The sequence below is a fragment of the Terrapene carolina genome, unplaced genomic scaffold (assembly GCF_002925995.2).
Source record: "Terrapene carolina triunguis isolate 2854851 unplaced genomic scaffold, T_m_triunguis-2.0 Scaffold62, whole genome shotgun sequence".
Classification (NCBI taxonomy): domain Eukaryota; kingdom Metazoa; phylum Chordata; order Testudines; family Emydidae; genus Terrapene; species Terrapene triunguis.
Genome location: NW_020664413.1, coordinates 15,972,362 through 15,997,982, shown reverse-complemented (window position 1 = coordinate 15,997,982; position 25,621 = coordinate 15,972,362). Strand labels below are relative to the sequence as shown.

General features: G+C 44.7%; 1 protein-coding gene across 1 annotated transcript in view; it reads right to left on the bottom strand.

Annotated features, from left to right (window-relative positions):
- The window catches only part of MGAT5 (alpha-1,6-mannosylglycoprotein 6-beta-N-acetylglucosaminyltransferase), a 240,800-nt gene extending 216,455 nt beyond the window's left edge, over positions 1-24,345 (bottom strand). The window contains exon 1 of the mRNA XM_026647424.2: positions 24,248-24,345. The gene's annotated coding sequence lies outside the window, so the exon portion shown is untranslated. The remainder of the gene's footprint in view (positions 1-24,247) is intronic.
- Between the last annotated feature and the right edge of the window lie 1,276 nt (positions 24,346-25,621).

Here is a 25,621-nt window from a genome sequence, read left to right as displayed (position 1 = left end):
GGGGGAGGGCGGCGAGCCCGGCCGGGGCTCCGCTCTCCGCGGCGGCCAGAGGCTGCGCCGGGAGGAGTGCGGCGAGCCCCGGCGGGGCTCCGCTCTCCCCGGCAGCCAGAGGCTGCGCCGGGGGGAGGGCGGCGAGCCCAGTCGCGGCCCCGCTCTCGGGCCGGAGCGCCGCGCCGCCCCCCTCCAGGTGCCGCCCCAAGCACCAGCTTGGTGGGCTGGTGCCTGGAGCCGGCCCTGTCTACTGTGTGCCATATATAGCTATATATTATAGCACATATGAAGCATCAAAGTTCTTTTAATCACATGACTTCTTAATAGTTTTAATCTCATTCAAGCTTCAGAAACATCTGGCCTTCAATTAAGTAATTTGTGGGATTTAAGTTCACATTTCTACCCCAACTGCCAACATCTGCACCGCTAGTGAGCTTGCACGTTCTGATCATCTGTTCTGGTAAATAGCATTGCTTACAAGTTTCAGTTTCTGCCTAATTAACATATTGAGTCCTTGGTGCCTGAAACAGCTATTGCAGATACATGACAAAAACTGGATGGAAACCCCACCATCTCGCAAAATATCTGTGTTATTAGTGAAAGTGTTTTTTCAGCACTAGATAGTCCTTATAGAACAGCTATTTTAAAATCCTTTGAGAGTCACAAGTGCAACTGAATTTGGTGGCCTAGTGCCAAGTACATACAAATTCACATCACACTTTCACCACTGTATGGCCATTGGACCAAGCACTGCAAAGTATCCTTTCAAAAAAGGCTCAGGACTAGAATAGCAGAAGCAGTTGAGTAAATGAGAAGCCACTGGTTAAGTCAGGTGCACTGTTAGAATTTAAAAGTTAGCACAGCTCATGTCTATGTAGCTTGTTCCCAATAAATGTTAATTACACTCTGTAATGAGATCTACAAACCCCACCCACACTGAACACAGGCAGAAGGGGGAGAAGTCTCTCTCCTGTTTGCAAGCGAACAGCTTGATCACAACCCCATGCAGCTGCCAGAGCTGTCAATCATGGAGGCAAGCACCCATAGCTGCAACCAATAAAGGGGAGTGTGCAGAGAAGGAAAGGGAGGCAGAAAGACCTGGGATAGCAAGGTGGCAACAGCCCTGCACCAGGCTACCTCCAAGAAAACAGCTAGGAGACAAAGACAACGGCAAGCTCAAAAAGCAAAGGGCTGACAGGCTTAATTGAAGGTGACAGTCCAAGAACTGACCTAGGAGCAACTACAGAGGGTCAGTCAGGAGAAGCTGAGGCCTCTCAGGAGACCACCCCAAGAGGCAGTCACATGGCCTTAGCATTTTTAACCAATAATTATGCTAACAGTATGTTAGGATCAAATAGGAAAGCAACAGAAAAGGAGAAAAAAAATCTCAGTACCACTATATAAATCAATGATGCACCTTCACCTTGAATACTGTATCTAATTCTGGTCACCTCATCTAAAAAAAGGTATAGTGGAACTGGAAAAGGTTACGAGGAGGGCAACAAAGATAATCAAGGGTCTGGAATGGCTTCCATACAAGGAAAGTTTAAAAAGAGTAGGGCTGTTAAGCTTAGAAAAGAGGTGCCTAAGTGGGGATATGATAGAGGTCTATAAAATCACGAATGCTGTAGAAAAAGTGAATAGAGAAGCATTTAGCCTTTCCACAATACCAAAACCAGGGGTAACCCAATAAAATTAATAGGCAACGAGTAGAAACAAGAGGAAATACTTTTTTCCACACAACTAACCTGTGGAACTCATTGCCATGGGATGTTATGGTAGCCAAAAGTAGAACTATGTACCTCAAAGCAACAACAGGAGAGTTCCAGCCTGTGTAATGAAGATCTGTGACCTGTTTGTACTGTATCAGGGTGAGACATTGCTTGATTCAAATCTTGTTTAGTTTATAGAACTCAGATTGTGAACTTCCTTTTATTTCTTAGGTAACCAACTTTGATCTCTACGCTTACTACTTATAATCACTTAAAATTTATCTTTCCGTAATTAATAAATCTGTTTTATATTTTACCTAAAACAGTGCATTTTGGTTGAATTGCTTGGGAAATCTCAGATCAGCTTACACTGCTCAGGCTTCTGACCAGGGAAAGACAGTATATTCTGGGGGTGCAAGGCTGGGGATCTGAGGGGAACTGGCTGAAGCCTCCCTATGGTTGGCTCATGAGTGGCTGGGAGAAGCATTCGTGTAACTAAGTTGGGTGTGTCCCTCCCCTTGGATATCTGTGTAAGTGCAATACCTGCCAGAGGTTTGTAGCTTGTCACAGCATCACAGTATGAGAGGGCTACCCCTGGTTGGTGGGACAGAGGGCTCAGCGGTCCCACAGTTCAGGCTGCACCCTGGGAATCCTGTCACAATAACTGGGTTCAAAAAAGAGCTGGATAAGTTCATGGAGGATAGGTCCATCAGTGGCTGTTAGCCAAGATGATCAGGGATGCAACCTCATGCTTGGGGTGACCCTAAACCTCTCCCAGAAGCCAGGAGTGGAAGATGGGGGTGAATCACTCCCTAACTGCCATGTTCTTTACATTCCCCCTGAAGCTCTGATACAGGCCTCTGTCAGAGGCAGGATGCTAGGCAAGATGGGCCATGGTCTGACCCAGTATAGCAGCTCTTTTATGCTATGGCCTTATGCTCTTTATTCATTCCAGAAAACAGAGGGATGTCTGTGCATGGCTTCAAATTTATCAGATAGCTACTAGCTGTAGATATAAGAAATGTAACCCATGCCCAGGATTCAAGGTAGCTCCTTGACAGGAATCTCAGCACCCTCTCACTTCCCAGCACCGAAGGGGATGGGAGTAGGTGTGGAAAGTAGAGAGGGGGAAAAAAAGAGGGGTTGATGACTTCTTAACTGGGCTTTCGCCTAGCAGCAGGGTCCATTTTCGTTCTTATCGGAGGATAGCAGGTTTAGTTCTCTGGCTAACAGGTAAAATTTCCAAATTCTATATAGGTTCATGGATAAACATGAGTGGATGGCTGTGTGGACACTGGGCAGGCATAAGAAACAGGAATGAGAGAAGTAAGGTGAAAACTAAGAAATTTCAGAGGGGGAGGCAGAAAGGAAGAATCAGTCCAGAACTCGGGAGATCTGGTTTTGATACTGAGGTCTGCCACAGACTTCCTGTGTGACCTCAGGCCATCAAGACCTTGTGCCTCAATCCCTAATTTGTAGGGGCAGAACACCACTTATTTTCTCCCAACATTTGTCTGTCTTGTCTATTTTAACTGTAAGCTCTTTGGGGCAGGGACTGTTTCTTACTAGGTGTATGTACACCTACCACAATAAGGAACCATTTGGAGAGATGCTACCGTAGTAGCAGTAGCAGTAGTAGTAGAAGAAGAGAGTGGTGATGAGAAAGGAAATCAGCATTGAAGACAATTCTGGAAAAGATGCACCATGATCTAGTCTAGGAGAAAAGATGATGTGGAGTGAAGCCAGGAAGTGAAAAAAGGTATGCCCAAAACCATGCAATAAGTATAGTTGCTAGAATAGGATTCAACTAATACATTATTGGAAGAACTTCAATGTCATTTTTCAATAATGCTTTTTTTTGCATTATTCAAGCTCTATAGCACATCAAATACTATTTGACAAGCATATTTGATGAATCCTGGCAAAGTTCTAATAATGTATTTGACAAATATTTGTTCTGCTCTGTCATTATCCAGTAGAAAACTGACTAACAATGTTATATACAGTACATAATAAACAGTGCAAAAAATTGATACGCCTTTATATTGCAGGGGGTTTGGCCACACAATTTACATCCTGGCTAACTGGCTTAGTTCTCAGATTAGAAGGCACTGGGGAAATTTTTTAAGTCCTGTAAATTTCCAATGCCAGAAGGATTTGCCAGAATAACTTTCACCTCCTTACCATGCTGCATTTTAAGTTGTATCATCAATCTTTTTAATAAAGTGACAAATCAGAAGTTATTTCAAGAACACGGTGGGTGGTAGCTTTAAAAATATTCTGTAGCCTGTGAAAGGGCAAGAGCATGCATACATAAGAGTATCTTTCTTTTGTAATGCATTTTACTTCATTGATTTTAACAATTGGTATTATTCATATAGCATCAAACATGCACTAGACACTTATAGGACAAGAGAAGGATTTTAAATAGTTTTAAAAAGATACACAGAAAAGACAAAACAGGAACACTAAAATACATATTGATAGTATGTATTTAGTCACATTGGTCTTTTTCCATAAAGGCCCATAAGCAATTATATAAATAGGGATCACTTTACCCACCAATGAAATGACCTGTCAGATGGAACATGAACTCTGTTTAACAACATGCAGCAACATTACTCCGCAGTCTAGCACAGGAAGTGCAGAGGAATGGTGTATCAAACTGAAACAAAATCTAGGGGTGCAGAATCTAATTACTTAAATTGGAATTTGGCTAGGATCACAAAATCTAATGCCCTTTCTTGTGGAGAAGTGCCATGAGACCTCAGTTTTAATTTTCATCTCAACAGTGCATCTCACAAAACAATGTAAACATAAAATTACAGTAAAATTAGGAGACAAAAGGATGTGGCAAACCCTTTGGGCTAACAATCAGCATTTTGCACTAGCATGAAAAATGTTAATTTCAATTGTAGCTTCTGACTTTCACGGGACAGCTGAATGCGGGGCTATGTCTACTCTCACAACAGTTTGTAGAGTACAGGCACTGCACATGTAGCTACACGCTGCAATGAAAAGGCAGGCTGCATCCACGCTTGTCACTGAGGTGTGTAGTTACACGTGGCAGTGAAAGGCTTTGTCAGCAGGGAGGTGCAGGGTGCGGGCTCTGGGAGGGAGTTTGGGTGCAAGGTGGGGCTCCAGGCTGGGACAGAATGTTGGGGTTCTGGAGGGAGTACAGGGTGCTGGCTCTGGAAGGAGGGTCAGGGCTGGGGCTTGGGGTGCAGGAGGAGGTTTGGGGTGCTGGCTCCAGGAGGGGGCTCAGGGCTGGGGTGCTGGCTCCCGCCGGGCTGCAGTTATCTCCGGCGGCTCCCGGTTGGCGGGGGCAGCGAGGCTAAGGCAGGCTCCCTGTCTACCCCGGCCCCACACTGCTCCCGGAAGGGGCCAACGTGTCCCTGTGTCCCCTGGGGGAGGGGTGCAGAGGGCACATGGCTCCACATGCTGCCCCTCTCTGCAAGCACCGCCCCCGCAGCTCTTACAGCCAATGGGAGCTGCGGGGGCGGTGCTTGCAAGCAGGAGGAGCGCGCAGAGGGAGACCTCTGCCTCCCGGGCCATGGGGCTGCAGTGGCCGCTTCCGGGAGCACCATGGGGCCGGGGTACAGAGTCTGCCTTAGCAGCAGCCACGCTGCACCACCGGAGATCACGATCGACCGGGAGATCCTCTAGGATCGACCAGTCGATTGCGATCGACCAGTTGGTGACCGCTGCCCTAGGGGCTTCACATGTATAGGACACTCTCCTCGCCCAAGCCGTGCCTAACCATCTACACTGCGATTTACACCTGTGGTAGCTGGGCATGCAGCGTCTGTACTCTACATGCCACCGTAAGTGTAAATGTCCCTTGGGAATGCTGTAGCACGAAGGAGCAACAAAAGAAAATCCCAAACCAGGCTTCATTCTGAAGAGACCCAATTAGCCAACCCAGGAACAGCAATGGCTAAGTCTGAAGAGATTTATTACCAACAATCCTGGTTCAGAATGACAGTGGCCATGAGCTTAAAGCTGAGGAAAGAAGGCAGAAAGAAGTTCTAAGTTTTAAGACTGAGCGGACTGCAGAAACCCCACACCCTGGATGTGGGAAAGAAAAATACACTCGTGCTTCATTTTCAACTATAAAAAGAGTTCATTCTCTGGGTAACTTTCCTTTGAGACATGCTAAATGTAAGCTTTATGTAGACTAACTGCCCTGTATATTTTAATTATAGTGATATTTTTCCAAGTATGCTCTTTATACAAGGATCACTGTTTTGTTCATTCAAAGGGCTCTCTGTTTTCTCTATTCTAGACATCCCACCACATATGCCAATAGCTTGGTATGTAAGAAGGCACTCTTGGAAACTTTTAAAGTAGTTTAATCAATACTAGCATTTTGCTGTAACATTACACAGTGTGCAAACTACCTGAGTGGTGGAGCAGCTATGATGCTAGGAAATTAATCAAGCTACAGGACTTCAGCAGAAACTCGACAGATGCTTAATCTGAACAGGCCTTTTCTCTCCTAGTCACTTACTGCCCTCAATAAAAAGCCTAAAAATACCTGGGACTCACTGTGCTAAATGCTGCACACAGAAGGCAGAGATAGCTATGGTCCAAGCCCAGTGCTTAATTGTAATGAAAGAGGTGCCAGGGCTCAAGCCATTTGGTGCTGGGGCTCAAGCAATTTTGTTTTTTACATTCATAACTGATGCAGCAAGCCCAGGGGTGCCAGGGCTATGAACTGCCAAGCCTGGAGGTGCCAGGGCTCAGCCCTGGCACAAATTAAGCACTGTCGAAACCCCAAAGACCGTAAGTAAATGAGTGTGCAGTTATTTACATCATCACAGAATTCAACCCATTACACTGGAATGCTTGTTACATTACCCTGTCTATATTCTGCAACAGGGTCTTTCCTTTTACTGTAGGCCACTGGCTTGAATTCAGTCAGACGGCTGTTCAATGGTCAGTGTTAATGAGTTGGTGATTTCAGCCCAGTTCTCGGTGTACTGTTGGAAATTTCCCAGAATCTCTACCTCAGCTAGTACTAACTGGCACTTTGCAAAGAGGCCACGGACTAAATGGACTGTCTCAGCCACTTTCTCACCCCCATAAGTAGTCCCCCAAGTAGTCCGGGTTGAAACACAGGAAGGTTGAGAGGAAGCTAGAACTACGGTTGTCTAACTTTCCCCATATCAGGTATGGTAAAGTCAGTGGGGATATCAATCCAGAAACTTTCTCAAGCAATAAATATTCATACTTTTGAAAAGATTCAAGCAAAAGTAGTTGGCAATAAACAATTATTACCTTTGAATAGAAGTCAATACAATTTTCCCTAGCAGAGATGTCAAAATATTAAGGTCTATTTAACTGTCTCCTTCCCCATTTTAGACAGAGACCTCTGATCAAACACTTTGCCATGAACATAAACCACTAATTCAGATTTGTTTCCTACGTATTAAAAACACAGATTTCTGAAGCTCTCTTTTTTACTAGTTTAGTTATTTCATCTCCCTGACAAGCCAGTGGAAAAAATCAGAGGAAATTTTTCAACAGCAATTAGAGATTACAGCACTAGCTGCAGGAAGCATTTCCTTACCAACATAAAATACATCATCAAAACTGAAAAGGAAGTAAGGTTATGAAAGTGACAAGAGCAAGGACAGTCAATGAAACATTCACTGAGACTTTTAAATACTATTTAAATAGTATTTTAAATACTAAGTTGCACAAGTCAATAGATTACCAGTCTGAAATATTAAAGCAACTGCTGATCATTAAAAATCTAATGGCCTGCAAAATCTGCTATTCAAAACTAAAGCCATTTGTGAATAAGATGAGTACCAAAAATATTTAAAAACAAATATGTTTATGCAAAGTAAAGATGAGAGAGACCTGTACCCCAATCCCCACCCCACGTACCCAAATTTCTAAAAAATATATAAATTCCCACCCATGTTAGAGCCTTTAATACCAGTACTGAAACTGGAGAGAATTTTTCCACCTACAGATCTCATAACTTCTTAATTGTAGGATTTACAATGAAAACCCTAATTGATCTATAACTATAATAGCATAGCAAATTTTGTGATAAATTTACCCACGGACTTCTACAAGACAAAAGTAACTGATGTGTGCTCTGAAGGCATTATTTGATTTAAATTCCATCTTTATTACATTTTAAGAAATAATAAAAGAAATATTACACAGGTAGGCATAAGAAGTATTCTGCGCATACTGCATTACTGCGTATAAAGACTGTTTCTAGAATTCATTTATTGATTTATAGAAATAAACTCAGCTGGTATTTGGCAGAGAACAATGGCTATTATTCAAACTTATGAAGAGTACAATCGATACAATATTTTAAAATATGCGTGTAACTAATCAGCATAACACAATTACAAGCTCATAATACTTCAAATTTGTCCATCAAGAATCTTATCTATAATAATCACATAAAATTAGTCAGATATTTGAGATGCAGAATACACTAAAAATCAACTGTTAGAAATGCTGTTTAGCATTTCTGTCCTGTACATACTATGTTTTCAAACTGTTAGCAGTGGTGTTTACATAATTTAGATAAATTAATTAAACCTAAAAGAAAGCAAATACACTGAGTAGCTTTTTTGTGACAGTCAATGTCAATCAAGCAGGATTCCATAAGTACAGGAAGAGATACAATGACTAAAATACCTATTTTTTGCAGTTACTTGATATAAGAAATCATAAGGCATCTACATGATCATAGCCAAATTGGAATAAACTGGCTCTAAGCATTTGAACAGATGTGCATTCTGTTCTATGCATCATGAAGTATAAATTGTATAGTTTAACTGCCAAGTTACATGTATATTTCCGGTGTAGTATGCTCCACACCCTTTCCTGTACTACCAGATCAAAGGAAACACACCCATCTCTTCCACAAAACTTTGGTATAATAGAATCATAGGACTGGAACGGACATCGAGAGGTCATCTAGTCCTGACCCCTGCACTCATGGCAGGACTAAGTATTATCTAAACCATTCCTGACAGGTGTTTGTCTAACCTGCTCTTAAAAATCTCCAATGATGGAGATTCCACGATTTCCCTAGTCAATTTATTCCAGTGCTTAACCAGGGGCGGCAGGTTTGTATAATTTTTGCTGGTGCCCAGAACGGGTCCAAGTCCCGTCTCCCCCACCCCCACCCCCAACCCCGGCTCTGGGAGAGAGTTTGGGTGCGGGAGGGGTTGGTTCTGGGCGGGAGTTTGGGTGCGGGCTCTGGGCTGGGGCAGGCGGTTGGGATGTAGGAGGGGGTGCAAGGGGTGGGTGTTGGGGGGCAGGCTCTGGGCTGGGGCAGGGGTGCGGGAGAGAATGAAGGGTGCAACGCTTACCTCAGGCGGCTCCCAAAAGCGAGCCGCACCCCCTCTGACAACAGCTCCTAGGCGAGGTGGGGCTGGAGGGGTCTAAGGGCCCCGCTGCCCGCAGGCACCGCCCCTGCAGCTCCCATTGGGCACAGTTTGCAGAGTCAGCATTTGGGGTTAGGGCAGCGTGCAGAGACACCGCCCCCCATCCCCCACCAGAGGCCGCAGGGACGTGCCTGTGGCTTCCAGAAGCGGAGCGTGCCGGCAGGAAGCAGCCTGAGCCTTGTTGCACTGATGGTGGTGGCGGAGGGGGCCCCGGGCCCTTTTAGATTGCCCAGGGGAGGCAGGCACGGCCCCGGGGAGGATGCCCCAGAGGAGGCACAAGGGGCCGGGGGGGGGGGAAGGGGAGGAGAGACCTTTGGTGGAGCCTGGCCCCCGCGCTCTCATATTGGTGGAGCCCGGGCACCACGGGCCCATACAAGTCACTGCCCCAGTGCTTAACCACCCAGATAGTTAGGAAGTTGTTCCTAATGTCCAACCTAAACCACATTTGCTGCAATTTAAGCCCATTGCTTCTTGTCCTAGTCTCAAGTTAAGGAGAATAATTTTTCTCCGTCCTCCTTTCAAGTACATTTTATGTACTTGAAAATTGGTCTCATGTCCCCGTCTCAGTCTTCTCTTCTATAATAAGGAGAAAGTTGCTTTTATGTAAAAATTCTTACTCACAGATTCTAAAGTCAGAAGGGACGATCTATTCTGACCTTCTGCACAAGAGAGGTCTGAGAATTTCACTAATTACCCCGGCATTGAGCCCAGCAGCTTGTGTTTGGCTAAACCGTCTTCTAACAAGACATCCAGTCTTGATGGAAGACATCAAGAGATGGAGAACCTACCACTTCCCTGGGTGGTTTGTTCCAATGTTCACTGTTAAAAATGTGTGCCTTATTTCTAACTTGAAGTTGGCTGGTTTTAACGTCCAGCCATTGCTTCTTGTTATGCCTTGATTGAAGATCCCTTAGAACCCAGTATTTTCTTCCTGTGAAGGCACTTGCATGCTAATCAAATCACCGCTCAACCTTCTGTTTGATAAGCTTGTCTTTCACCAGAAGGCATTTTCTGCAGCCCTACAATAATTTCTGTGGCTTTTCTCTGCACCCTCTCCAATTTTTCAACAGCCTTTTTAAAATGTAGACACCAGAACTATATGCAGTATTCTAGACAGTGTCACCAATGGTGTATAGAGGTAAAATCACCTCCCTACTCATGCTCACTACTCGCCTATTTATACATCCAAGGATCCCACTGGGCCCTTTTGCCAGTGAACTAGGAGCTCATGTTCATCTGCTTATCCACCAGCACTCCTAAACCCTTTTCAGTGTCACTAATTTCCAGGATACAGTCCCCCATCCTTTAGGTGTGCTCTGTACCTAGATGTATCACCTTGCATTCGGCTATATTAAAATACACTTTGCTGAAATGGGCCCAGCTAACCAAGTGTCCAGATTGCTCTGGATGACTCCTCATTTTTTACCATTCTAGCAATTGTTGTGTCATCTGCTACACTGATGGGAAAAACCCTTGTCAGGGTAGGTAGTGTCTACACTAAAGTGCTATCGCATCACAGCTGCAGCTAGCCACTGTAGCGTTTCAAGTGTATGCAAGCCCTTAGGCTTCTAAGTCCTCCTGACTTTCAATGATACTTCTCACTTTTGTAGGCTGCTAAGTAGGGTGACCAGATATCAAGTGTGAAAAATAGGGATGAGATGGGGGTGGGGGAAGAAATAGGCACCTATCTATGAAAAAGCCCAAAATATCGGGACTGTCCCTATAAAATCAGGACATCTGGTCACCCTGTCACTTAGGATCCTCTAAAATTGTTAACTTCAGGCCCATATATCAGATTATATTTCTAGGTGACTAGATTGGCAAGTCCAGTTTGGGGCACCCTAATATTACACAAAATGTATTTAATGTTACAGATTATTTTGAAAGCATGATGTAAAGGGAAAGTGAATAGAGAACAAGAAGCTTAAAGGAATACAATCCCATTATTTTGGCAGTTTCCAGAGAATCCTCCACAACAGTTTCAAGGCACACCAGAGTTTCATTACATGTGCCACTTTAAAACATTTTCTGCATAATTACTGAAAGAGTAAGTGACACCTATTGTGAGGTATTTGACTCCTTTAGAATGCTGACACATAAGAAATACCTAAAAAAAGACAAGGAAACCAGTGGTTAAGAGGCAATGTTTCAGATTTTAACCATTTTTCAAACCAGAAACTGGAATAAAAATAAATACCAAGAACTGCTTTAAGTGAAGAGTTAATAGTGTTGTCAGCATACAGAACTTCTTTAATTTTTACATACTGGACAGGCAAGCCATTAACTGCTGTTTGATTTCATTGCTAAGGGCTCTAAAACAAAAATATGTGAAAGGAGGACATTTAGTAATATTTTTGCAGAAGGGTTAGCATATAGTAATGAAATTTATTTGATCAATTTAGGTCCAAAAACTAAACCACTGTAAGGCAGTCAAGAGACCAGCTACATGAGGAGGAAAAAAAAAAAAAAAAAAGATTTTTTGCACATCAAGCAAAAGCAATGCCACAGGGGAAGATATGTTCAGAATCAGGTTATGTAAGGCTCTTGTGTTCAGAGCTACAGTATATTTGCCTTTTATAAATCCATACTTAGTTGTTAAGGAGTTTGAGGGAGAATGCTTTCTAACTGAAGGGCAAAAGTTTCAGCAAAAGAAATCTCTGAATTCACTTTAATAAGGGAACTATGTATATTACTACCTTAGTCAAACAGATCTGTCAAATTTACTTGTCAGTTATCACAGGTTCAGCGAGGGTAGAAGGGTGGGAGGGGGGTTGTTTTGTTTTCATCTGCTTTTTATTTAATGCACAGAGAAAGTTGTTGTTCAAACAATTTTCAATTTAGGACACAAGGGCTTACTATACAAGTCTGAAATTTTTTCATAGTAAAGCCACCAGGCTTCAGGTGCCTCTCCGAAAAATAAGTATGTCTTGCTTGTATCCCTTTTTCAGAAAGGGGGCTAATTCAGCTGGTAGTTCATCAAGGATTTTGAAATTAAGCAACTGAAGAGAGACACTGAGGTCATTCTCTATTTCCTTTTCAGAAAACGAACTACAGTATGTATCGTCTAACCCATCAGGTATGTTGGAATTAAATGAGAAAGGAAAGGTCATTTTGAGATTAAAGAATGAAAGAAAGTGTCAAGACTGGCAACATCCATATGATGGATGAGACTTTTGGGGATCAGATAGTACTTTTAAATAGATTCTGATTTTTAGCTTTCAAATCATAGGCTATTAAATACCTTATCTCTATGACAGTCTGAATAGAATTTGGTAATTCCAGCCAATAGTAACAGAGTGAAGCTATTTCATAGTTAATATTTCCAGCACCAATTCACCCCCACACAAAAAATTCACTTTAAGCAGTTTCTTTTTAAACCAGAACTTCAGTTTTCACACTACAATGCACTGAAACAACGTGGGAGTTTCATTTTATGCACAAAGTTCACTATCAACAAGTTTCAGTGTACCGGTATGTGAGCGAGAAAGAAATTGTGTCAAGACTAGACGCACATCAGATTACATTCATTTTATTTCTACTGTTTACTCTGGCCTGTTAGAATAACTTCCTTTAAAAAATAATGAAGTGGTACATCGGATAACAGACCCTTATGTTGCAATTTTGAAAACTTCCCATGTTGCACTTTAAATCAAGTCTGTTCGAAAGGAGAAGAAATTCTGTTTATTTGAACATCCATTAGCAACACAGTTCAGGCAGCATCTGATAAGTTTCACACTTAGTAGATGAAATTAGGGCAAGTTTATGTTGTATATGAAGAGGGACCAATTGAGATAAACTCATGTAAGTTATTGAAAGTCTATTTAGGAAAAAGAAAAGTGTTAGGTTTTAGCAAATGAATTATAAGAATCAAACTTTTATGTTCAGTGAAATAAGCACTAGTTGTCAGATTGCCTTGAGCCAGGTATCATGCCCTTACAGGACTTGCATGTCTAATGAAACATATTTGATTAAAGACAGTCTATCAAAAATGGAATCTAGAACAGCATATAAAAGCATCTCCCATAATGAGGGATACCACCAAGACAAGGATCTTTCCCAATAGTGGAGAAAGAATAGAGAAATTTAATCATGTGGAATATTTGATATTCAAAATATTCTCCCAGATGTATCATGATAGAGTAGAATAACTGTAGCTCGAAAATCCCTACAACTCTCACTCTTTCAAGAGATCATTGTTCACATAAGTAGTGCCCTTGAAGTCAGAGGGACTGCATGAGAGAGGGCTGTTGCATAGCTGGGGTGCAAATACTTCCAAGTAGTAAGATGCCTACCTGGAAGCAAAGGAATGGGGAGAATGACCTCAGAAAAATCAACTCATAGAAACCATTGAAATTCTTCACAGTCACAAAGTAAATAGAATTTACCTTAAGCAACAAAGGACAGACAAAAGCTGGTTAATTAACAGATTTTCCACAAACAGAATTGTCATAAATGTATTTGAGGACACTTTAGGATGATCTCAAGACAGGAGGTAGTCTAAACTAAAGAGATCACCTCTTGTACAGGTCTCATTGTATGTTCACTTATTTCCATCTTAACTGGGCCATTTAACATCCTAGAAAATAATGTTATAAATCAACGGAGACAAAATATGAAAAAGGAGAAATCGTTTCGAAAACAACTGAGGAAACACACAAGTGAGAGGAAAAACATTAGGCTACCTCAAATGCAGAAAAGTAGGAGCCTTAAGAATTAGTACGGTAGTGAACAGACTGCAATCATACATACGTAAGTATGTGGAGTCCTCCAGCTAAGTAGAGTGTAAAAGTTTCCCATGCCCATTTCTTAGGTCTAAGTAGATATCTGTAAGAATAAATCTTGCTAACAGAAAGGAGGCAGTAATAAACAACTGAAATAGCTGCTGAACTTGATTCCCTGGAAGAAGGAACAAGAAGAGGTCAGAGTACCTCTCCGTTATAAGGATACACCAGTGAAGTGTAATCAGAACACCTACACTGTATAGATTGATAGGCATTGATAAATGAAATGTCGTAAACTAAGTTACGAGGATGCACAAGGCAACATGGGAGTTCATAAAATTAAAAAGGAGGCTTTTCTACCAATAAAGGTCCGTGGCATTCCCCACCTAGGATATGGAAGGAGGGTAATTAAATCTATATGTGAAATAAAGCTTCCTCTTTTTTGTAAAAAGTAAAAGTTCCGACTGAAGGCCTGGTCCTCCTGAAATCAAAGGAAGTTTTGTCATTGGCTTCAGTAGCAACAGGCTTTGTCCAGGAAGTTTGAAATGTAAAAAGAGCAAGGGAGATGGAACCTTTACAGGAGCTGGACCTAGGTGGCAGAACTTATTTCCATTCCAACAAGAGACAAAAATGACCATGGTACTACCCACTTTCACAATTAAATGCAAGCCTCATTTCTCTGATTAAAGTTTCCCTTCATAAAGATACACGCAACTTTGATGGTAGGTGGGAACATAAGAACCTACAGAAAAAGCCTTACTTATATGGCTATAGAACCTAATATTTAGTCATGGGTATTTTTGGTAAAAGTCATGGACAGGTCACGGGTAATAAATAAAAATTCACAGTCTGTGACCTGTCCATGACTTTTGCCAAAAATACCAGTGATTAAATCTCTAATTCTGGGTCCCTGCTGCTTCAAGGGGCCCTTGCTCCAGTGCTGGGGGTTGACTGCACCCTGGGACTGCTGCTCCGGCTGCCCTGAGACCGCTGCTGCTCAGGTGGTCCCCAGGGCACCCCCAGGACCGCTGCTTGGGCGCTCCCCGGAGCCAGCTGCATGGGGCCGCCCGAGCAGCGGCCAATGCAGCTGGCCCCAGGGACCGCTGCTCAGGTGATCCCTAGGACCAGCCACACCGGCTGCTGCTTGGGCGATCCCTGGGACCAGCCACTGCTTGCACAGTCGCCGGAGCCAGCTGCCTGAGCAGCGGCCAGTGCGGCTGGCTCCGGGGACCACCAGAGTAGCTGGCCCCAGGTTGTGGCTGGCCGTGGGGCACCCAAGCAGCTGGCCCTGGGGCTGGGCGGCCCTGAAGTCAGCTGCACCAGCCACTGCAGAAGTCACAGAGGATGCAAAAAGTCACAGAATCTGTGACTTCCTTGACCTGCGTGAAAGAATCACAGCCTTACATATAAGAAAGAAGACAAGGAAAGGAGTGGAGCCACGAAGCACTGAGGATGGAGTGGAGATTAAAGATTATCTAGGCATGGCCCAACACCTAAACAAATACTTTGCCTCAGTTTTTAATGAGGCTATTGAAGAGCTTAGGGAAAGTGGCAGGGTGGCTAATGGCAATGAGGATTTTGAGGTAAATATTACCATATCTGAGGTGAAAGTCAAACTCAAATAGCTTAATGGGTCTAAATCAGGGGGCCTGGATAATCTCCTTCCAGGAATATTAAAGGAACTGGCATATGAAAGTACAAGCCCAATAGCAAGGGCTTTTAATGAAACTAAACTCATAGGTCAAACCCTATGACTGGAAAATTGCTAATATAGTTCCTACTTTTAAGAAAGTGATCCAGGAAATTACAGGCCTGTTAGTTTGACCTCAATTCTATCAAGGTCTTGGAATACATTTTGAAAGAGAAAGTAGTTAAGGACACAGAGGTGAAAGGTAATCAGAATAAAATACAACATGGTTTTACAAAAGGTAGATCATGCCAGACCAAGCTCCTTCTTTGAGCAGATAACTGAATTTTAAACAAAGGAAATTCAGTAGATCTAATCTACCTGGATTTCAGTAAGGTACTTGATACAGTTCCACATGGGAAATTATTAAATTGGAGAATATGGGGATTAATATGAGAACTGAAAGGTGGATAAGGAACTGGTTAAAGAGGTGACTACAACAGGTCATACTGGAGGGAGGTGTTGGGACCAATCTTATGTAACATTTTTATTACTGACCTTGCCACAAAAAGTGAGTGTGCGCTAATAAAATTTGTGGATGACACAAAGTTGAGAGGTATTGCCAATACGGAGGAGGATCGATCATACAATAAGATCTGGATGACCTTGCAAAATGCAGTAATAGAAATGGGATGAAATTTAATAGTGCAAAGTGCAAGGCCATGCATTTAGAAGTTTTGCCATAAACAGGGGACGTATCAGTAGAAAGTGAGAGGAGGAGAAAGACCTGAGTGTATTGGTTGATTGCAGGATGACTATGGGCCGTCAGTGTGATGCGGCCATACAAAAGGCAAATGCAGACCTAGAATGCATCAGGCGACGTAGTTCCAGTAAAGACAGGGAAGTGTTATTACCATTATGCAAGGCACTGGTGAGATCCTGTGTGCAATTCTGGTCTCCCATGTTTAAGAAAGACTAATTCAAACTGGAACAGGTGTAGACAAGGGCTACTAGGATGATCCGAGGAATGGAAAACCTACCTTATGAGAGAACTCAAAGAGCTCGGCTTGTTTATCCTAACCAAAAGAAGGCTGAGGGGAGCTATGACTACTCTCTATAAATACATTAGCGGTATATATACCATGGAGGGAGAGGAGTTATTTAACTTAAGTACCAATGTTGAGACAAGAACAAATGGCTATAAATTAGCCATCAACAAGTTTAGGCTTGAAATTAGATGAAGGTTTCTAACCATCAGAGGAGTGAAGTTCTGGAACAGCCTTCCAAGGGGAGCAGTGGGGGCAAAAAAACTAACTGGCTTCAAGACTGAGCTTGATAAGTTTATGGAGGGGATGGTACAATGGAACTGCCTACAATGGCATGTGGCCCATTGGTGACTGCCAGTAGTAAAAATCCCCAACTGCTGGAGATGGGACACTAGATGTGGAGGGCTCTGAGTTACTACAGAGAATTCTTTCCCAGGTATCTGCCTAGTCGGTCTTGCCCACATCCTCAGGGTCTAACTAACCACCATATTTGGGGTCAGGAAGGAATTTTCCTCTGGGTCAGATTGGCTGAGGCCCTGGAAATTTTTCACCTTCTTCTGCAGCATGTGTCACTTGCAGGTTTAAACTAGTGTAAATGGTGAATTCTCTATAACTTGAAGTCTTTAAACCATGATTTGAGGACTTCAGTAACTCAGCCAGCGGTTAGGGGGTCTATTTCAGGAGTGGGTGGGTGAGGTTCTGTGGCCTGCAATGTACAAGACGTCTGACTAGATGATCATAATGGTCCCTTCTGACTTAGAGTCTACGACTAGTTTTTCACACACACAACCAAATACTTCAGTAATTGAACCATTTCTCATATAGTTGAAAGGAAAGAAAACATTATTTCTATTTTTCAACACTTGGGAAGCACACAGATACTATGTTGCCACATGAGTAGACAGACTAAACACTGGACTCCAAAGCCACTCTGCCCAGAAGTAGAGAAAAAATTCCATGATAATCTCTCAATGCCATTTTGGAAATGGAAGCATGACACCACTGAAATTGATTACAGAAAAGGAATTTGCCCATCAGCTTCACAGCTATCAGATTAGCACTGGTTCAGCAACGTCAGTCTCTAGGGAGAAGAATGTGACATCCCTTACAGGGCCTCCTTTGAAGCACCATTGCAACCTGCTCTGGAAGCAGAGTAAGCCATGGTGAATTCTGTGAATTTTTTTTAACATGTGCATAAATAAGGATTCTGCTAGAATCTAGATCTCTCCATTTTTACCACATGCTTTGTTGAGACTGCATTATTTATTTTGTGGATATGTACTTGGTCTGGCTAGCCTGCACTGCACTCACTACCCCAGCTACACTACTATTTTAGAGCACTTAGTTCATTGGCACTAGCACGAGTATAACTGTGCAAGCTGGGAATCACACCCCAGCTTCAAGTGTAGACATAGCCCTAGAATGCAAGCTGTTGAGGGCATGGACCCTGGTTCATAACAATCTGTAAAGCACTTTGCACACTACTATTGATAGTAAATTATTAAATGAAAGACAATATATGTGCCAAATGATTATATTGTTGTATTGCACTTTGGGGGCAACATGTGGAGAAAAGTTACATACTATTCTCTTGGTATTAGAATGGGGTCAGGAGACAAACCAACTGAAAATTCTGCTGCCGCACATAAGGAAATCTAAGTTGTTTAAAGAGAAACGCTTTCAAGATTTTAAGAAAATCAGAAGAGGCTCCTGAAATTGTGTATTCTCTCAATTTCACCAAAGAGAAACATTAGGGTATCAAGAGAAAAAAAAATGTTCCCCAAAAGCAACAATTGTCTTCATTATATACCCATTCACACATGGAGGTCACATGAATATCTATTTTAGCTGGTATGCTTTCCTTAGTCTCCTAAAATATGCCTCTGAAGATTCTACTTTACAAAACAGATTAGGATTTTAGATAATCTGTCCTCAATGTTGCTAGTTCCTTCTTCAGTTTCAGACAATGAATTTCTTGAAGTCCGAGCATTCTGATTTCACTCACATTAAGCATTCAATCACTGTCTTTACTTTCAATATTCTTTCAATCAAGCCTGAGGGAGCTTGCTCCCCCTCAGGCAGCAAAAAGGATTTATCTTCCAGCAAGAAGGAGTGAGCTTTACTTACTTAATCCTATTCTATCATACAGAAAGGGGGGGGGAAGCATTCGCAAGCACACAAGAATTTACTGCTGAAGAAGAAAGCCATGTGAGCAGCTCTGAAAACTAACTGCTTCATTTATTTCAGAAAGGTACAGCACAGCCAGGAAATGGCAATGCAAGTTTCCCCACATACAGTGGAAACTCTAGGCAAGATTTGAGACAGTTCCCACAGCCCATTCATTCAATCTTTGGCCTTTCTGCTGAGACTGTCAATAATGGTTCCATCTGTGTTTCTGTGATAAATACAGTTGTGCACTAGGAACCAGAGACCCACCAAATTCACAAGCCACAAAAGCCACAACAGATAGTAACATTTCATTACCAACCTAGACTGGATTCATATCAATGACCTACAGGTAAATGGTTCAATATACAATTACAAATACCAGGAACCATCTAGTCCTCCCCTATTTTTACAGTAATGTTCAGTGACTTTTTGAAACAGAGACACTATTTTGAAAGTGATAAAAACGACAGTGCTTGCTGTGAAATGAGTTAGTCTCAGTTGATTTGCTAGCAAACAGGTGTCCACATACCCAAACCCATCAACTACTGCTCTTGCCAGACTCAGCAGAGACCACAGATTGAATGTATACAGAAAATGAAATATCCTCCCTAACAGTCAGTTTCAGGTTCATTTTGGGGAAGGAAACATTAGCTGACACTGTCTGTATTATACCTCTTCTGTGGATAGGCAATTTCAGCCCCAGGCTTTCAAGCTAGCACCATCCCAGACTCCAAAATCCACATATAAAAGGATGGAAAAAATGGAATATGTTACATGAGAAAGGGGAATAGGAATAATAAAGCCAACAAAATTAATCTTCAAGCCACATGTCCAAGCTTGTTCTGCAGAGGTGAAGCATTTGGTAATCACTTATCTGGTGTGCACACCTCCTTTTTTCTGTATTTAGGAACATGGACCACCCAGCTACACCACCCACAATACCTTAAGTATGCAGGTGACACAGCTTTCCCTGAAGTGGTCAGTACTGTGTGGCATATCCTTAGGTACACCCCACTCATCCCTTTTCCAAAAAATAACCCCAAAATGCTCCTTTTTCCAGAGACTTTTAGTGTTTTTCTCTCAGTATGACCCCCCTCCCCTTTTCTGAAAAAAATCACACTACAGTGGCTTTTGCACAATTTCAGGTGTTTTTTGCATTTTAATTCTCTGTGCAGCAACTTAAGTACTGCCTCAATGTTTGTTTGTTATTGGACAGGAGAAAGGGTATTTTATCAATAAACACAAGCAATAGCTTTACAATAGCAGTTTGTAGTATAATAAATCTATATGCATACACACATACTAAATATTACATAGAAAAAATGCATTAAAAAGAGTGTTACGATTGCACAGAAAAGCACTAAAAAACTGGGAAATGCCAGAATTTCTGTGTGTAATCTTAATTCAGTCCCTTTACAGTCTTTGGCCTGGTCCACATTAACCCCCCACTTCGGACTAAGGTACGCAAATTCAGCTACGTTAATAACGTAGCTGAATTCGAAGTACCTTAGTCTGAATTTACCGCGGGTCCAGACACGGCAGGAAGGCTCCCCCGTCGATGCCACGTACTCCTCTCGCCGAGCTGGAGTACCAGCGTCGACGGCGAGCACTTCCGGGATCGATTTATCGCGTCTAGACAAGACGCGATAAATCGATCCCAGAAGATCGATTGCCTGCCGCCGGACCCGGAGGTAAGTGTAGACGTACCCTTTAAGACATGATCAAACACTATTGCTTAAACACAGGACACACCCATTTCATTCAGTGGACAGGATGGAACTGTTTGGGGATGAATCAGTCGTGTAGTCAAAGAGGCTGTTGTCAATAGGACCCCTACATCATTTGTCACAGAAGCTGGATGATGTGTAGTGAATGAGGCAAGGGACAGGACAGTCTCGTGGTTAAGAAAGTTGAATGCCACCTGTAAAACTGGAGCTCCTATGTGATGCTGGGCAACTCACTTAAATCACAATGTTCACAGTCGGCCACTAATTATGTAGTCCTAGTTTCCTAGGTGCCCAGTGTGAGACAACTGGGGCCAGATTTACAGGAGTGCTGAGCACTCAGCAAGTTCCATTGAAGTGAATTGGAACTGTGCTCTGAACATGAATAACTACTCACTCAGAGAATGAGGCAAGGGTCATATGGAAAAAAAATAGCATGAGATCATGTAATGAAGATTGTATCATAATGTATGTGCACAAGCAAGCCGAATTAAGATTGCACTGGCAACCTTAACTCTCATATTTCTTAACTTCTGAGTAGCTGACTTTGCAACCGTAAAATTCTTTCAGCATAGTTTTTTGGATGTAATATACACTTGAATGACTTTAGCCTCGGGAATAAATCCCTATCTAAAGGGATTCCTGACACAATAAACTATAATGATGGAGTTGTCAAGGCTACTGAGAAGGTTTCTACTTTGAAGTTCATTGACCATAATTGCTCGCATCAGCCTGCAAGGGGAAAACATGGGCACTAACAGGACTGTATTCAATACTTGCAAGATAATATGTAGATTCCAGTCAGACACTAACACTGATGGAATTTTTATTGAAAGAAAACGAGGGGATGGGGACCTTTTGAACAATGCCTCATTTTCTAAAATGAAAATAACTAAAATTTCCACTCAAATTTATTTCCACCTCATACTGAATATTACATGCTTGTACATAAAGTACCTGCCAAAAAATTAGTCAGAAAAACTCTAAGGTGTGCAGAAAAATAACCTTATTTGATCTATATCTGAAATGTACAAATGCTCAAATAAGGCCTAATGTTGAATTCCCTACATAGTCAGTATTTCCATAGGTTTTAGGGGGAGATTTGGATGCACAAGAAATACAGAACCAGGAAAACAAAGGGTACTGTAATTTCCAATCTGCAACAAAATTAATAGTATCGATAGCAAAAAAACACTAAGTAGACCAAGGGAAAACAAAACTTGCCTGGCATGGATCACAGCAGTTTGAATGAACCTTTTAACAGTTTCACATCTTGAAATTTACATACTCCTCCTGTTTGGAGGGAAATGAAAGAAGTGCAAGACATAAACCAAAACTCACCCCAAACCACAATTGAGCTGCCAGTTAATCTAAAAGATTTACACAGCACAGTAAGTCTTGTATCAAACCTGGTCTCTGTAACATAAGCATATCTCATTTTTTTGCTACTGAAACATTTGTCCTCCCCGTACTGTTTATTTGTCATCCTTTGCTGCCTTATGTCTGAATTACTGTTAAGCTCCTTTTGGAAAGGACCTGTCTTTTCACATCTTCCATAAAGCACCATCCAGGCCTATGACTCTGTTCAAAATGATTCTTTAGGTTAGTAACAAAACCCCAGTGAACTCTACCAGATTTGGGGTGTTTATTCCAAGATTTTCACACAGCTCCATTAAACGCTCTGTCCCCATCAGACTTGGCATGAACAATACTTTCCTCAACACTACACCTGCCCTCAATAACACACTACAGTTAGGTCACTGGTCACCTAGGGGGGCTAGAGAGTTATGGGGTGTTATACAGGGTTAGTGTGATGAAGACAGCCTGAACAAGAAAGACTTTACAGCATTTACAGCCACAAAAACACCTTAAAAATACTGCCTAGAAAGGCAAGAAGACCACAGCTTAGTAGCCAGCAGGTATAGATCTGCAGGAGCAGAGGGCATGGCTAGAAGCACCTCTGAAGAGTCCCCTGGATAATTGGTATGGCAGCATTTGACCACTAGCCCACAGAGGTATGCTGTCCCTAGCAGAGAAAGGGGCTGGAACAGCTATACATTCCCAGCACAGACACAGTGGTTAGAAGAGACAGCCGCTGTCCCCCAGCACAGAGGCAACGGTAGAGGAGAGAGGCTGCAGTTCCACCCCACCCACAAAGAGGCAAGGGGTGTCTGCCCCTCCATGCAGAGAGGCAGGGGCTGAGAGTGAGTGCGTGCACAGGGGCAGGAGGCTGTGCACCAGCTGCGCTGCCCATGCCCGCTGCTTGGGGTAGTGCTCACTTTCCCACCACTGGTGTAGGATTGTGTGTGTACGTGTGTCCCAGCACAGGGGCTCCGTGTGCTCGTGTGTCCATGTCCATCCCCCCTCCCGCAGCACAGGGGCTCCGTGTGCGTCCATGTCCATCCGTTTCCCCCACTACCCCGGCACAGGGGCTCCGTGTGTCCCCGTGTCCGTCCCGCCCCGGGCACAGGGGCTCCATGTGTGTGTCTGTCTCTCTCCACACCCTGCTCCCCCCACAGGCGCTGTGTCTGTGTGTCTCCGTGTCTCCGCACCCCACCCCCACAGATGCGCTGTGTCCAGGTGTCTCCACACACACACCCCCCCGGCCTCTGTGTCCGGGTGTCTCCACACCTCCCCCCCCCAGGCACTCTGTGTCCGGGTGTCTCTCCCCGCCCCCCTGCGCTGTGTGTGTGTATCTCCGTGTCCTGTCCCCCCCACGCACCAGGGGCAGTGTGTCCATCCACGCTACACACAAGTGCTGTGTCCGTGTGTCACCCCCACACACAAGTGCTGTATCCGTGTGTCACCCCCACACCCCAGCACTAGGGGCTGTCGGTATGTATGTGTGTGTGCGCGCCCATGTCCGGTTCCCCCCCTCAGCCCGTGCCATGGGCTGTGTCCTCCCTACCCCAGCCAGGGGCTGTGTGTCCATCTCCTCCTCTTCCCACCCCAGGGCACTGTGTGTGTATCCCTCCCCCGCACCAGGGGCTGTGTGTGTCCTGTGCTTCCCCCTCTCCCGGCACAGGGGCGCTGTGTGTGTGTGTGTGTGTGTGTGTCCAAGTGTGTCTCACCCCACCCCCCGGGACAGGAGCGCTGCATGTGTGTCCAAGTGTGTCGTCGTCCCCTCCCTCCCCCACACAGGGGCGCTGTGTGTGTGTCCATCCGAGTCCCCCCCCCCCCCCCCCCCCCGGGGGGGGGGGGGGGTGGGTGTCCCGGCCCCCCCTTTCCCTCCCCCGCACAGGGGCGTTGTGTTTGTGTATCCCTCCCCCGGCACAGGGGCGGTGTGTGTGTCAGTGTCGTCCCCCTTCCCTGGCACAGGGGTGGTGTGTGTGTATCTCTCCCCCAGCACAGGGGCGGGGTGTGTGTGTGTCCGAGTCCCCCCCCCCCCGCCCCGGGGGCGGGGTGGGGGGGTGTGTGCCCGCCCCCCCCCCCGACACAGGGGCACTGTGTGTATGTCCGTTCTCCCTCCTCCCCCCCCCGGCACAGTGGCACTGTGTGTGTGTCAGTGTCGTTCCCCCGGCACAGGGGCGGCGTGTGTGTGTCCGTTCCCCCCCGGCACAGGGGCTGTGTGTGTCCGTCCCCCCCGCCCCGGCACAGGGGCACTGTGTGTGTGTCAGTGTCGTTCCCCCGGCACAGGGGCGGTGTGTGTTTGTGTGTGTGTCCGTTTCCCTCCCCCCCGGCACAGGGGCACTGTGTGTGTGTGTGTCAGTGTCGTTCCCCCGGCACAGGGGCGGTGTGTGTGTGTTGTGCTTCCCCCAGCTGTCCGCAGGGAGCCCGAGCTCGCCGCTCCCGCCCGGCCGGGGATGGGCAGGGACCCGCGCGCCGCTCACCTCCTTCCACGCCGGGCCGAGCCCATCGCCCATCGTCCGCCGGGGCCACCAGTGCGCCGCGCCCGTGAGCAGCTGCGGCGCCACAGCTGGGGCCGGCACCTGGGAGCTGCGGCGAGGTCAGGGAGGCTGGCGAGCAGGGAGCGTGTGCAAAGTGTACGTCCGGCCGGGAGCGCGCACCGCAAGGGAGCGTCTGCAAAGTGCACGTCCGGCCGGGAGCGCGCACAGCAAAGGAGCGTCTGCAAGCTGCTTGCTGCCCGTGCGGGCGCATAGACAACAAGGGAGCATCTGCAAACTACACACCCCGCCCGCCGGGACCATGCACAGACAGCCCGCAAGAGCAAGGGAGCTAATTTTCATGCGAGCCCCTCAGATCTCATCAGATCTAGAGAGACAAAGGGGGTGAGTTAAGATCTTTTATGGGACCAACTTCTGTTACTGAGAGAGACACACTTCCGAGCTACACAGGTGTGAGGAAGAGCTCTGTGTAGCTTGAAAGCTTGTCTCTTTCACCGCCAACAGAAGTTGGTCCAATAAAATATCTCATTGCACCCACCTTGTCTAATATCCTGGGACCAACAGGGCTACACCACTTCTTGTACCGACTCAGGCAGGGAGAGACATCAAATCCCCAGTGTTGTTGGGGTGGGTGCGTGCCTGCACAACTACCCATCGCCAGCAGAGAACATCAAGTTACCAAAGATTGCTTGCAAACTGCTAGTGTAAGTATTGTCGGGGAGAGTGCACAGCCATCGAGCCCAAGAAAGGAACATCTGCAAAGTATCAGGCTGCCCAGAGGTCATGTACAATAATCTAGTCCAACTAGCCATGGTCCACCAATTCCCAGATCAATAAAGAACTGTGTCCAATAGGGGTGCAACTAGGAGCCATCTGCATATTCACATCCCCACCACAGACTGCACAAAAGCTAAATCCGATCAGAGACTGTCTGCAAGCTTCTCACCTTACCTTGCCCCAAATGCTCCCCATGACACATGCTGGCTCTGGGGATGCATACATGAGTAGGTTTGGCCCACTGGGATAATAGGAAACCAAATCCTCAACTGGTGTAATCTACTGAAGCCCGGGGTTTGGCTCAAGCACCTCTACTGCTACCATGTTTCCCATCACTCGGGGGCTCCCCAGCCTTTCCTTAGCTGAAGCCTCTCTTGCAATGGACTTGTATATTGGCAACTCCCAAATTCACTCAAGCCACCTTCCATCTTAGAATTTTAAGGCACTTTAACTTTCCTGAGATGTAAAAATTACACTCTCCCTTTTACAGATGAGGTGCAGAGATGTGACATGACTTGCTCAAGTTCATCCACTGAGTTGGTGTTAGCTCTCCCAATACCTTGGAATAGCTTCAAGCCTCTC